The following is a 16,508-nucleotide window of genomic DNA, read 5'->3' as shown; positions in this document are numbered from 1 at the left end:
TAAGAAAAAGTCACAGTCAACCTGGATGTCCAAGCCTATAAATGCCAAAGATTCACTGCTCTACTAGCCTCACTCAAAAAAGAGGATTGCACAAAATTAGTTTATTGATCATTTGGGATGAAGCTACACCCACCTAGAGCTATCTTTCAAGATTTGCAACTAGTTAAAATTAGTCCACTCTCACTCAAAGAATTAAATCTTACAGAGAGAAAAATGTTTGGTGGTAGCCTAGCTCCAAAAAACCAAGCTAGAGCTCCTCTTTACTCCCTCTCTTTCTCAAAAATATTATTAATGCAATGTTGACAATGTCCCTCTCCTAATCTCAATTAGTGCCATGGAATTGGAGATGTGAAATAATGAGAAATGCCTAACCTAAAAAACCCTCTAAGCTCTTCACAAATAAGGAATCCCTATCTCACCTGTCAAGACGCCTAACTAATGGAACCCACAAGTGCTTCACAAAATAAGGAATCCATATCTCATCTATCAAGGATGTTTAACACCCATAATGGTGATCCCATAAAATTTCCCTCTCTCAATAGTACCCAGTAGAGCTTCAAAAAGTAAGAAATCCCAGTGGGAGTGTGGGACCTTAGTGAGATCCATTGTCATGGGACCCTTTTGTACTTCTTGAAGAAATAATTAAAAACTCATAGAATATATTAAAAATTAAAACAAAGACTTGAATTATATTGAAATCACATAACATAGCATAACACAAGGCAAGAGAAATAGAATAACATCACCATTAAGACCAGATTGGGTGCACTCCCCCCCCATGTCGTGTAGCTCCACTTCCACGACATGAGTGTTTAGAGAATTTTATTCATAAAAATAGCCCAAGGAGCTAAGAATAGATGAGCATACAAATTGGGCTTGGTTTTCCCACTTTTGGGGGGTATTGCTTTACATATTTTTAATCATATCAAAATCCCTAAGGTTTGTACATATAAAAACCTTTGCCCAAATATAATTACTAATGGGCCTTGTTACATAAAATAAATATGTGTACATTTGCACATATGATAATCTTGTACATATTTGCACATTCCAGTAAACTGAATCTTGTACAAATTAAATTAAGTATATTAACTCTACGATTATTAATTCATCAAAAATATTATAAATATATAACCTGTAAACAGTCCTCCTATTTGAGGAAGCAACTATTCTCAGTTGTGTAATAAAAATGTCGAGAGAACAAGATTATTGATGTCATAACCTACAAGGTAAACTCAAAGGTTCGAACATGGCTCAGAGGTTCTTATAGAATACCAACAAAAAAAACTTGTGTGACACCAAAATTGGTGATCTTCACATTAATCATCAAATAAAAAATAACATGCATAAAAAGTCTAATGCATGATTCACAAAAGAAAAATGATCATCATCTTCACACCACCACTCAATCCACCAACCATACAACACCTCAATCGGTACCCTCGTATAGTGCGACACCTCAATTGGTACCCTCGCACTTCTCGTTGCTATACCAAACGCTATCCACATTAGTTAAATAATTAATTGAACACATCAATTAATCCCAACGTCATCTTGAGATATGGATAGCCCATAAGTATTCAAATAACAGCCACACACATGTTTGCCAAGCGTAAGTACCCCCCAGGAATCACCCCTCCATATACGAACCAAATTGAAACAAACAGTGGAGGCCCACAAGCATGCCATATATGAGCGTCCCCGATACACAGTTGCATAAACGCATGAGATGATGGTTTCATGATTGGTGTGGAAGACTAGATCGACACAAAATACATATGCAATGAACCAATCAAAATGAATGTATGTAAGACGAGTCTAAGTGTCCCATACCACATAGGCGCGTTGTACATTCATGCATCAGATGGTAGAAGATAGAAGACATAAATGTGTCTAGAATAAGTATATGAAACCAATCTGATGTCCCATACCACCAGATTAATCCCATACCACCATAAATGTGTCTGGAATAAGTATATAAAACCAATCTGATGTCCCATACCACCAGATTAATTACATACCACTTCCTTCATAATAGAAGTTTGAGGCGGAGTGGCCAGCTCCCTCTGAAACTTAAATTCCAACACAAATTTTCTCTATCTAGAAATTTTATTTAAGTTACTATTCTTAAACTAATCTTAATATTGAATCTATGGTTTATTAATTAGGTTCTTAGGTTAGAAAAATATTATAGAAATAGTTATGAAAAAGTTGTATAAAAGGAAGTGAATATATACATACCTCCATCGTTGTGGTATAATTGAAATAATCTGTGAAAAAAAGTAGAGGCATGAGAAAAATCTTTGTTGATCATTTCTATATTCACATGTAGAGAATGGCCCTAGGGACCATTTAAGAATTCCACAAATGTTGACACAAGAGGGTGATCAAGATCTTTTTGTATAAACCTTTATTTAGAAAGTGTTAGCTCAATAAAAAAAGCTCTCGTGAGAAATTTTAGGTAACATAAACACAAACACATGGGATAGGTTTGATGGTTCCAAGTACCATACTTGGGCCATCAAAATGAGAATAACACTAGAAGACAAGGTGTTCTAAGGTATTGTGAACGGTATGAAAAAAAATCCCTCAAGCAAGAACCAAGGCTTGGTGAGTAATTGGGAACAAGTGATTCAAAAGCACTTTCCTACATTATCAATGGCCTAAGTGATAATTAAATTCATCAACTAAGCTCATTTCCTAGTTTCAATGAGGCTTGGGTGTGGCTCAAAGACATCTTTGGATAGATCAATGTAGCAACAAGGCTCTTCTTAAGGAAGAAGAAGCTTTATAGGTTTGAGAAAGATGAAAATATATATGTTGCTTAATGGACCAACGTAGTGTAGAAGAGATCACTATCTTAATCGACCGACTTAGGGGAGGAGATGTCATTTAGAGAAGGAAGAAATGTATGTTCTCCTTTGTAGCATGCCTTCATCATTTGAGTAATTTGTAAACCAACCCAACTTAACTCTAATATTTGTATCCTCTTACCTCATTCAAGGAGATAAGGTTATATGGATCCAAGTCCTCTACTTTAGTAGGACTAGTAACCCTAGCTCTTAGTGAGCAAGAACTTGTCATGGACCACAACAAGAAGAACAAGACCCCGTGGTCTTGTTACTATTACAAGAAGAAAGGGTACCTTATCAAAGACTCCTTCAAGTAAAAAAAAGGATGAGGAAGAGAAGAGGACTCTTCTTCCAAGCATGAAGTATACTTAGATGACCATTCATTTTAGTAACGATGTGCTGATTATAGCCTAAACGGCTCATTGTACCTTTGTGGTTTATAACAAGGGTAATTTTTTTATGTGTGGATTTATTAGCACACTATATTTTTATGTGTATATATCAAGAGAGGGTGTTATGAAAATGGATCTACATACATGAGTTGTATGTTCATATATAATAATTTGTGATAGATTATAATAAATTACAGGCTAAGGTCTAAGGTACACACAATTGTGATTTGCTACCATGCAAGGGCATGGTTAACTTTGTTGAGATATCAAACTCAACTACTATGGGCATTGAGAACCACATGGGTGATAGCTTCCACACTTATGTCCAGGCCAAATTTGTTGAGATATCAAGCTCAAATAGTGTTATAGGACATTGATGACCCATTTAGGTGATAGATTCCACACTCGTTCCATTGGCATGGTTGGTGAGATTATAGGTGAGATGTCATAAGTGGTTTATAGTGCTGTGCGACAACCACTTTGGTGTATTAGAGTTATGGCATAGTTATTGTGTCATAGTAGTTAGATTTACACTATGAAATGAAGTTTGTATGTTATAGTAGAAGAGTACTTTACCTTGTAATATGTAATCTTATCTCTCTATGTTACGGTTGGAGAAGGGAAGAAAATTTTAAACCCTTGCTGAAGACCTCTATGGTGTCAATGCCGGCCTCGTATCATTTTCATCACCTTTGGGCCATAGGCATCGAAATGGCCAAAATTCACTTGAAAACCTTGTATTGTATATTTTACGTATGTTCTTGCTGCTTTTCTATTAAAGATGCACCACGGGATTATAGGTAGAGAGTACTATTCGTGGATTAGGTGTTTACATAAGCTAGAGTGGCCGAATGAGTCCTAGGTCCTAATTATTAACTTTGGCTGCTGCCAAGAGTGTAAACCCTAGCAGTAGCCACACATAAGAGACAAAATGTAATGTAACTCTCACAACTCATTCTTTTATGCTAATTCAATAGAGTGCTCTTTTTCTCTATCTCCTATCTTATGTTATTGCTTACTTACTTGTTTGAGCTCTTATGTGTGCTTGCTTGCTTATATGTGAGAGATTAAGCTGTGCAGAGGTTCAAGCTTCCATTGGAGTGCAACGAGACAAAGTGTGGAGGTTTTGGGTGCGGATACGTGGAAACATCATCTCCTACGAGAATCCCAGGAAATAAGCTTTCACGAGGTGAGTGACACACCCTGACTATGTATTTGTGTGCTAGGCCATGGTAAATTGGTTTCTCGGTTGAGCTGTTTGTGCTCAACCGAGAGTGGTTGGTTTCTTGGTTGAGCTGTTTCTCGGTTGAGCTGTTTGTGCTCCAGAGTGTGGTTGGGAAAAGCCCCATGACATTGGAATGTTCTTTGTGTTCTTTCTATGGCACACGGGCTTCCCATAAGTGGCATTGCTGTTAGGGAATATCCCCATCGCATAGCAACAATGCATTTTGAAAGCTAGTGAATGGTTAAATTAATCAAATTTCTAGTTTTTGCAAGAAAAGAGTAGATAGGAAATCTCAAAGGAACTTTGATTTTTCTATTCTTACTTTTGTTACATTCTTTTGTTATCTTAGGAATTGTGTGTTCAGTTTTTCATGTTGTCTTGAAATTGTGTGTTCTTTTATTTATGCAATTCAAGTTTTTTGTTCAATTTTTGCATTTCCTATTTTTTGTATTTTTTTTAATTTTGCACATAAAAATAGTAAATTGGGCTTTAAATTTAAAGAATTAGGTGTGAAATAGACCTTAAAATTGGTTTCGGTGAAATGAGAATAGAGGGGAGCACAAGAGACACACCTAAATCCTACTTGCTCTCATTTCATCAACATACGCCAAGTAGAGAAGCTCCGTAACTTTCCTTCATTGTAGTCCATAAAACACAATACATTTCCTAATGATAAGTTCACACTAAAATAAACCTAATGCTAATATCCACGCACTTGACCAGTTGGGCATGTCCATTACTATCCACACACATTGCTAGACTAGTGTCCACACACTACCGCTATCCCACCAATTCCCAATGAGCTTGCATTCTCAACACTCCTCCTCAACCTCACCATATTCACCTCATACTCCAAGCCTATCTCTAAAGTACTCAAACTTCTCTTTACCAAGTGGTTTGGTAAAGATATCTGTAACCTGCTCTATTTGTCCATCCAACACTTTCTCCCCTGATGAAATGATAGCGGACCTCTATGTGTTTGGTCCTCACATGATAAACCGGATCTCTTGCCAATTGTATGCTGCTCATGTTATCACAATGTATGGTAACTTTCCCATCACATTGCTGTTCCAAATCTTCAAGTAGCTTTTTCAGCTATACCACCTCACATATAGTAATAGCTGCTCCTTTGTACTCTGCCTCTATGCTACATAAAGCAAATGTGGGTTGTTTTTTGCTACTTCAACTTACCATTGAACTTACCAATGTGAAAACATAGCCACTAATAGATCTTATGTCATAAGAACTACTTGCCTAATCTATATCTGTGTATCCATGAACATCCATATCTTTGCCATACTCATAAAACATTACATAATGTTCTATAGCTTTCACATATCTCAAGATTCTTCTCACTGCATCCAAATGTGTTTTCCTTGGGCTTTGCATAAACTAACTCACAAGCCCAATTGCATAGAATAGATCCGGTCTAATGATAGTCATGTATATTAAACTACCAACCATCTTTCTATGCATTGTCACATCCTCAATCTCCATCACAATCTATCCTTAACTTTGCATTCTTCTCCAATGGTGTGCTCATTAGGTTGCTAAGGAAGTATATCAATTCTCCCAAGTCTTTCATGTCAAATTCACCACACAATGAGGCTTTCACATCAACAATATTCTTGCTTGAATCACATATCACACAATCAAGTCATCCACATAGATGACAATCACCACAATACCATTTGCTGTCTTTTTTTGTATATAATGATGAATCTGATGTTCTCACATGAAAACCAATGCTTATGAGATACCTGCTTATCTTATTTTTCCAATCATGTGGTGCTTGCTTTAGCCCATACAAAGCCTTCTTCAACTTACATACATGTGTGGGATAATGCACATAACGTTATGGCTGCTCCATAAACACCTCTTTTTGCAATTCACTATTTAGAAATTCATTCTTTACATCCATTTGATGCATTTTCCAATCTTTTGATGTAGCCAATGCAAACGCAGATCTCACTGTTCCCATCTTAGCAATGGGGCTTAATGTTTCATCATAATCAAACCATGTGTTTATGCATATCCCTTTGCTTTCTGCCTTTCTATTGATCCATCTGACTTACATTTCACTTTATACATCCATTTGTAACCAATGACATTCTTTCCACTTAGTAATGCAACCAAATCCCATGTATCATTATGTACTAAGGCATCCATTGCTTTCTCCCATACATGCTTTCTAATAGCTTATCCAAAACATGATGGTTCCACATGCTTCAACATTGATGTCATGTATGCATAATGCATTGCATACCCTTCATATGTCAATCTCTCCACTAGGATACATTATCCTTTGTGACCTTCTCAAAACCTGTGGATCACTTTGTACACCCTACACTCTAGCATGTGGAGGAACATATTTCTCTTGTCTTACACCTAGAGTACGTACGGTTGGGATGCCAAGTTCTTTATCTAGACTTTTTTCAAGCTAGATGACTCATAACATGTTATGCTAATTCCTTCAACCTTATTTTTGCCTTTGTCAACAATACTTCCACTTGTGATCACATACCATGTCTCAACCTTCCTGATCATGGGCTTATATTATCCCTTCCACGACATGTTTCATGTGGCCCAGATAATGAAGTAGAACTGTCTTTTGGTAAGTTCACATGCACATCTGCATCTATGTCATCAACCATAACATTCTCTTTGTTTTGTACCAACTTACCAACTCATCAAACACCACAGATGAGCACTTGTCTAGTTTTTGGATTGTAACATTTATACGTCATTATGTCTTGTGTATAACCAATGAATATACACTTCTCAGCCTTTGGGTCCAGCTTCCTTCTATTCTCATCTAGCACATGTACATTAGCAATACATCCAAAACCTTGAGATGCCCAATGTCTGGCCTAAAACCGGTCATCCTCATCTCAGGAGTACTCTCATATATGGTAGTTGAAGGTGTCTTATTCAAGATGTACACCACTATAACACATGCTTCTATACCCAATAATACAAAGGCAAACTCTTTTCATTCATCAATGCTTTTGCCACTTCATCTATCACTCGATTCTTTCTCTCAGCAATCCCATTTTCATGAGGAGTATACCTGCATGTGAGCTATCATCTAATACTATGCTCTCTCAAATATACCTAATACTAATGTCCACAAAACACAGCACATTTCCTAATGAAAAGTTTTCATTAAAATATACCTAATGCTAATTTCCACCAGTTGGGCACGACCATTATTATGCACACACACACACACACACACACACACACACACACAGAGCTAGACTAGTGTCCACACACTACCGCTATGCACCACCAATTCCCAATGAGCTTGCATTCTCAACATTCGGGACATAGGGTTCACCCTAATGTGGACTCCTTACACAGAGAAATTGGGTTAAAAATAACAATTTGGGGTAGGATTTGTAAACTAGATTAATTTCTGTGTTTGTAGGTTTTTTTTACATTTTTACATTAGTGCAAATTACATAGATTAACCTAACTTAATCCACCTATAATTTGGGTCACAAGTTGTAAGTCTTTTGGCTAGCCGCATTTAATACGATAGGCTTTAGGCCCCCAGTCAAAAAGGGAATCTTGGAAAACTCCAAAAACCATGACACTCCCTTTTCAAGTAGTTGTGGGTGAAATCGTGAAAACCGTAAACCAAAAACCGTAACCACATACCGGAAATCGTAAATCGCGAAGCAAAAAGTAAAAAGTAAAAAAGTAAAAGCCAAAAAGGGAAAAAAAAGGGGAAAAGGAGAAAAGTAAAAGGCCAATGGGAAAAAAAAGCCAGTGGTGGGCGAACAGAAAAGTGTAGAAATTTTTTGAAAAGTACACGCACAAGTTTTTCTAGTTTTAAGCAGTTACGGTCATTTTGATACAAGACACAAAAAATGTAATTTCCCATAGGTAAGAGCCCCACCTTAATAATAGAAAATCCCTGGTCGACCCAAAAAAAAGTGCATGCATAACCTTTCACAGAGTGTTTAAAATTTTCTGAAACCCATTTTGGGCCAAAACCGTCTGAAACATCTTCCTCTAGACCTAAAACCACTTGCAATGATATGTAGTTGTTGCGATCTCGGTGCATTTTAGAGATGAATTTAGAGGAAACCTTGTCGAGCCAAGTAGGCTCTTATCAACCCACTTTTATCTCAAGAACCTCTTCAGGAACGAGATTCAGTGTGGTATAGGGCCTGAGACTCTCAACCAGTGACACTTCCTCTCATCTATAATTGATGAAAAGGGTACCAAACCATGGGGGGAGAAATCCCCACTCAAACATTAAATTCTAGACCTACCCACTAGCTTAATAGGTCACATGACTAATTGCTTCACGGATTTGGCCTTGACTGTAATCTCTACACCTAATCAAGCAGCATATCAATTTAGGGATGAGGGAGTGGCTCCAAGGCCACACCTAGTGTTGTCGTACACATGAGCTCTATGCATATGGAAATCCTTGTCCACATAGGACCAATCCTAACTAGCAACCTGATGCTTGTAGACCAAAACTTCACCCAAACCTTAGTGCTGATTGGTAGGACCAAAGAGAAGGTACAAGAAGTAGAAGCCCTGATCCAAGCTACTAGGGCGAAAGAGAAAGAGATCTTACACTAAGCCCAATAGCTATTAGTGGCCCAAGCCGCACCAATTGGGCAAGCCATCCAAGCCTCATCGATTTCTCAAGTGACTAACAGCCTAGAGAGCACTGAACCACATGAATTTATATCCAAGGTGGATCTAGGTGTAAGATTCTCAGACTCATTATTGCAAACCAAAAGTTGGGAATTCGATGCCACCCAAGAAACCTTGACAGACCTGGCTATGGGCCTTATTTACGCTATTAGCTGAGAGGGAATCAAGCAAGCCGTTTCTACTTCCACATATGAGGAAGAGCGACTTCCAATGGTCATGGAAGGAATGCATTCATGCTAGAAAGAGAGGCTTAGACAGGGAATCACCATGCCCATGCAATTTCTCGTGACACGGGTTGGGACAAGCAATGCATGAGGCCCTACCTTGAGTGAGATGGAGACACCATTAAATAAGCCCTACTGATCCCACATACGTGAGAGCCAACTGTTGCTTTTTTCCCTCAAGGTTGGAATTCCGATACCACTCCCCACCTATCAAACTTATGTTACTCCTCCAGGATTCATGCCATTATGCCCGCATGAAGCACCCTTCGTACCACATATTGTCCTTGTTATACTAATACTTCTAGCAGGCAGCCCTCCCAAACTGATCCAGTAGCCTTTGCGTAAGCATTGGGGAGAGCAGTAGCTGAAAGTATAGGACCAATCATGAGAGATAACAGATGGAGTAGCGAGAGGGTGATCCTAGAAGATATCTCAAAGTCTTTGATCAAGTTTGTGAGGCCTTAGGTGAGAGGAATAAGCTTGCAAAGACCAATTCCTTTAGCCTTACATTAAATGGCAAGGCTAGTGATTGGTATCAAATTCTAAGAGGGGAAGAATGTCTAAACTTTACTGGGCTTTAAAGATTATTCCTAGAGAAGTTTATGAGTGAGGGAGTTTTGTGGAGTGTGGCTTCACAATTACACAAAGCTGAGATAGAAGAAGATGAGTCAGTGAGAGAGTTCATTAGTCGTCTCAAGCATTTGAACTCTCATTGTGATCGACATGAGTACTTCTCCAACAATCAAAAACTTCTTAACCGATTTATCCACAAGCTTAAACATGAAGATATCCATAATGGTTTGGTCAGTAGAGGTATCACCACTTAGGAGGATGTCACAGCTAATGCGATCCAACTTGAGGATAACTTGATGATAAGGGGAGGCAAAGCTTCAGATTCTGACTTTGCTAATGGTCATTCTCAAAACCTCTCCCAAGAGGAAATAAAGGCTAGCAAAGCTTCAAACAATGTGCACATGTACCCAAGGAGAGAGCTACATCGGTGTTCCATTTGCCATCAAGGACATACCACCAGTGAATGTCCAATTTTAAGAGCTCGTTTATGAGCATTATGGTCACAAAGCCTGAGATTGCCAAACAATAGGCTATTGCCAACACAACAAGACCACAAGTAGCATTGCCAACATTGCAACAAATGTTAGCCCTCATTCTTGTAACAAATCAAGTAATGGTTGAGCATCCCATGCAACAACTCCTTTCAAAGGGCATGCACAATACGCCCAATGTGCCATTACCTCCACCAACCGCGCAACCATCTCCACCTACATTGACACCTCTTAATCAAGTAAGATTTAAGGAGCCTACTGATTACCAAGAATATGAGGTAGATGTCAAACCCACCCCACACCTCTTTGAGGACCCCACAGAGCTTCATCCAACCTATTATGTAGTGGATGGGAGAGGAGTTTACCAACCTGCCACGATGGGAAGGGGTTAGTACATTCATGCAATGGGAAGGAGAATGCCTTTTCAATGTTACCACTATCAAGGTCCCCATGGAGTTTTGGAATGTCCTATAAAGTTTAACCAACTTAACCAAGTTGTGCCCTTAAACTTGCCACCACTGGCTACTTGTAACCAGTGTGGCATAGATCATTCAATTAAGGACTTCCCCAACAAGATTGTGGTGATAAGTCCACAGATGGGACCCATCATCACACCCCTAAACATGATTGGGGTATGTAATCAAAATCAAAGACAAATCTAGATCACACACCTTTGAATGTTATCACCTAGCTACAAGCCCAGAACCAACGTGTTCTTGAACAACGATCTATGGCCTCGGTAGCAGAGTTTAAGAAGAAGAAGGTCCATAGGAGAAAAAAAGTCGATTAAGAATGGGAAAATGAAGGAGACCAAAAAGATAAATCTGGGAACGCTTCAAGAGCCAATCTTTATTAGGGACCTAGATGAGGACTTGGATTCCTTGGACATAAAGGCCGATTTTGAAATTGCCATGGAAATACCACTAAAACCAAGATCACAGGAAAGGAAGCCCCATTGGAGCCTATAATTCTTGAAATTAAATCACACATGACAAAAATTGGCTCTTATCCTGATCCCCCTCAAAAGGAGATTGGGCAAGTCAAAGAATTTAGTGATTTAGTTACGAAAACACAAGAGGATCTTGAACCAAAACCCAAGCAAGTGAGAGTCTCAAATGCTATACAAGCTAGTAGCTTAACTTCTACTAGTGAGATTCACAAACCTCTAGATGTGTCGAGTGTCATCATGGAAGAGACAGGCCTCCATGACTCATAGTTTGATGCCTAATTAGTTTAAGGGACAACTACCATATGGAAACCTTGAGCCCATCTCGAAGATGGATTTTCCAGTCTCACCGACACCTTTTTTACAAAAAGAAGGTCATGAATGCGCCACTAAACGTCCCCAAATTTTAAAAATTTATGCCCTCACAAACAAGTACAATGATAACCACTCGATTGAGTGGAGATCTTGAATTGTTTGAAGCGGTGAGAGCTCTCCTTAATGGAGAACTCAATATAGGATTGGGCATTCAGAAATAAATTTATAAAACTCGAAAGAGTTAATGGTCTTCTTATACGACTTTTCTTGGTTTACTTGTTAAAGAACTTGTTTTTCTTGTTGGATCTAGATATGTCTTATCAATCAGTTTGTAGGAAGTGTTAATGTAGCTTAAATTGATAAAACTTATAATATTTATAATGATATCTTGTTTCACCTATTGTAAACTCACTTATAATTGGATGTGGCACTAGGTTCTTGTAAAATACTTGCTTGGTTAGATAGTTAACAATTGAAATCTTGTAGATAGTTGGATAGATACTCAAGTTGGACTTGGACTATTAAACATTGACCATTTGGATTTTTTTTAGAATAAAAAATTTTTCATCAAAAAAGTTTTAAATTTTATGTACGTCTTGTAAAGAATAGCAAATTTGACAAAAAACACTATACTTTGATCCGAAATCCTTGCCAAGTTAGCTTAAAAACACCTAAAGTATATTTTCTTGAATAAAATTTTCATAAATTCTTTTACCAATCATAAACATGAGATTTTTGTAATTTTTTAATGCTATAAAAAAGAGATAACTAAGATCAAAATTACAATAGTGAAGCTAACTCAAATAAGATGTAAAATTATTACTATTAATTTTTTTAAGATATCACTAATAAAAATTTAAACTATCTGACTACATAAGATAATAAAAATTTAAACTGTCCGACTACATAAGATAATAAAAAATCAAAATATGATGAAACCCACAAAAAGACATGGGCTCATAATGATGGGTCAATAAAAGAGACTGGAAACAAAATAGGGTCCAAACATAGTCAAATTATAATTTATAGGGCAGTATTTAAATGAAGAAAAGGTTGCCTAGATGCCAAAAAATAATAAAGCTTGGTTAAATAGTAAAAAATGATGTGAAAAAGCTTATAATTTTTTTGGGTATTTTCTAGCATATGTATATTTTTCTATATATTTTTAGACCCTATTTAATATTTTTAGGAATTAAAAATAGTCAAATTTTGATTTAGGACCCTAAAAAAATACTAAAAAATACTAGTAATTACTAAAAGTTTCTAAATTATCTTTAGCAATAGTTTGGAATGCACGTAAATTTTTTTTTGTCTAGTCTCTAGGTGAAAATCTCATTTTCGAGTCAAATTTTGGGCTAAAAATTTTACTACAAATTTGTAGAAACGTTTATGATCCCTAAAATCTCTCATAAAAAATTTCAAATGTTTTTATAGATTTATTTGGGGTTTTTCTAGCAAATTTTAGGCATTTTCGAGCTTTAAATGGCCATAAATTGTTATTTTGGGCTCATAAAAATACTGAAAATTCACCCAAATTTTATAAAATTATGGAAACCTTTTCTACATCTATGTGGAGCTCCCAAAAATTTTAAACACTCAATTTGGTCACAATCAAGCTCTAAAACTGACTTTTTATGAGCTTTTTGCATAAAAGCTAATTAAGCTTATGCTTATTAAGCTTAAACTAAACATTTTTCCACCAACGTTGAAGCAAAGAAGCTAAAGGTCTTATTGAGGTCACCTTAAGCCATCCATTCATGGGAGAAAATAATCTTTGAAGTTTTAATGCTCTTTTAGAAGCCTTCAATGTTTGTTAATTTCATCCCTATGCTCCGATGAAGAAGATGATTAAGCATGAGAAAGATGGTTTTGAGATTTTGGGTGGTTTTGAGTAGAGAACTTATGGTTTTCCACCCAATTTGGAACTTTGGATAATATCCAATGGGTAAAATTATCTCAACTTCTCAAACCTTTGGTTTTGCCTTGATTCTTAAACCTATGTGAAGGCTTTTACTATTTTTTATTGTCCAAGAGTCCACAACCCTTGAAAAAAATGTTATACTCTTTACAGATGGGTTTGTAGGCTTTTTGAAAGCTTCTATAAATTTTAAAAAACTCTTACGAATTTATCCAACCAACCAAACATATGACGGAAAGCATACCTAGCTTTTGCAAATAATTCCAAAAACCTTTGATTTTATTTCTCCAAGTCATGCTCTTGCTCTCTTTTTTTTTAAATAAAGCTCTAATACCACTGTCAGGGATCTTTATACCAAGTAATTACGTAACCTCAAAATTATTACAAGAGTATGCTTTCAACTTCAATTATTAACCTCACAAAATAAAGCATAAGACAAAAGCATGTAAAAGAACAAGAACAAAACCAATAGGTGTAATCCCCCCCTCTTCATGCATGGCTCCACGCTTCTTCATGAGAGTATTTATAATCATATTCCAAAAAATAGCCCTTGGAGCCAGTACTTCCAAAATTGGACTTGCTTTTACAAAAATAGATATGCATATCTTTTCACCATTGTGCAATACATTTAATTGTCCTCTAAAGCACGTGCAAACCTTTACCACTCAAAAATGAATGCACATATGAAACCACTCCCAAGCTATACAAATGAGCATACAATATAAATAACAAAATCTGGCATATCGCCACCATAAACAAATAAATTGGTAAATTGGCTTTCACATGCTGCACACAATCCACCATTCGTACAAATCCTTATAGTCAGAGATTGTGCACAACTCATTACCTATAACTCACAAACATTACCCACATAGTTAAACAATTAATTGAAATCACATCAATTAATCCCAGTGTAGTCATGAGACATAGGCACCAACATAATATCAAAATGAAATACCAAATACTAAGGTGTCAACATAAACACATGGGAATCCGCCCACACATGGAAATCACATCCACCATTGATGCCAATATCACATGTCTGATCTCACTATTTTCAATCATGGAAATCACCCAGAATACCAACTCAACAAACATGGCTAGTTCACATAGACATTCCCATTGAGAACTAAAGAAAAATATGTCCCCATGGTTAAACCACTAGACCACATAGCATCCTCCCTCCGATACTCTTACTTGCACCGCATGCTACTTTATTTTATGATGCATACAAGCACGTAGGTGCTTGCATCATTCAAGCACATGCCATTAAGCACTCTTACTTGTTTCAGCCCATGCACATGCATTGCCATCGACATACATATAGCTCTAAGTATTTCTCTATGCATGTCTCTATGTATTACTTTATGCATTGCTCTACGCATGGAGCTTTATGTATGAGCTCTATGCATACATACATAGAGCCGTGTAGCTCTATGTATACATATCACCTTGTAGCTCTATACATGCATGCATAAAGCTCTTATGTTCATTGCATTCATATGGCATTGTATTCTTATGTTCATTTTACCTTTAGATGTAGTAGCGATATTTTTTATGATATAGACTATGTGGCCATGGGAGGATCTTAGCAGAGTTTGAAGTACTCCGGAACCACCTTGGCATTCTTGATGGTGGCCATCATTGGACGATTGCAATTGGAGCGGCTCTCACAGTTGGTCGCTCGTTTATCACACCTCGAGCACCCATTCTCACCCCCACTTGCGGCGCTAGTTCCTTCTTGTATGTCGTAGTGGGCCATCTTTTACTCGTTGCGATTCTCCCACTCCCCATTCTTCTCATGCACCTACTCCACGGCATTTATGAGACCTCCTTGCATGACAGGAGATTTGGCTCTTCTCGTTCGCGTCGATCCAAGGATGGGGCAGAAGGTTGTGGCAGTTATTTTGGAGGTGGTAATAGATCCTCATAAGGTTCCCTAAGTAATCGTTCTTTGATTCTACAACATCACGAGTGGATGATCCTACACTGCCATACGATCCCGCTCAGCTTTTTACCATGTAAGGAGATCCGATGGGAGCATCATTGAGGATCACCAAGGGAAGCATGCGATAGCACACATGTATCACTTGCTAAACCTCAAGTTTAAGCATATTTGGGGCATTGATTGGCGAGTTAAATACAATTCTAAAAAGGAGTATATTTTGAGTGCATTGAAGATAGAGTACACAAAGGCTTACAATTTAATGAGAAGAAGATGCTTGATCGCATGTGGGGGCATGTGAGGACGTCACAAATTACTAAAGCCATAAAGTGTGGTGAACTAAAGCCGGCTGGTTGTTCAAACTCAGATTGGAAGAAGGCAAAGAAGATGTATCGGGATAATCCCAATGTATGCAAGCAAGAAAAAGAAGTAGGCCGAATATGACAAGAAAAATGAGAGGCTTCTCACCTTGGATCACGTGGGATGCCATTTGTTCTGGCATCGTTCATAAGTATTTGTCAAACCCTTCACCTCTTCTATACCAAATTTGGTCATTTAAATAACTTATGTTAATATAAAAATCTTTCTTTAATTTTATGTGTATCTAAATATATGAAAACATGGTAGGGCAATGGGATCTCAGTGACATGGAATTGGTTATGTAAACAGGGTGTCAGGCTGAACTATGATGCCATTGTGCGTGTAAGTAACTTGTTTAAGTTGGTTTTTTAAATATGTAATTTATTATTTATTCACTTCTAGCTATGTATTTTGTTTGTATTTTAAATATCTTGCTTAATCTTGTATGATATAGGAAGATGATGAAGAGAATGAAGATAAAGAGGATATGGAGGAGGGGGATGATGATGACGTGACGATGAGTAGTAGAGAGGCCTTCCCCCTGTCTTCATTTAGTTGTTGGCTTTTGTATACATTCGTTTTTTGAG

This window comes from Cibotium barometz, chromosome 38 (assembly GCF_041138505.1).
Source record: "Cibotium barometz isolate CiBa-2024 chromosome 38, ASM4113850v1, whole genome shotgun sequence".
NCBI classification, from domain to species: domain Eukaryota; kingdom Viridiplantae; phylum Streptophyta; class Polypodiopsida; order Cyatheales; family Cibotiaceae; genus Cibotium; species Cibotium barometz.
This window is presented reverse-complemented; position numbering follows the sequence as displayed.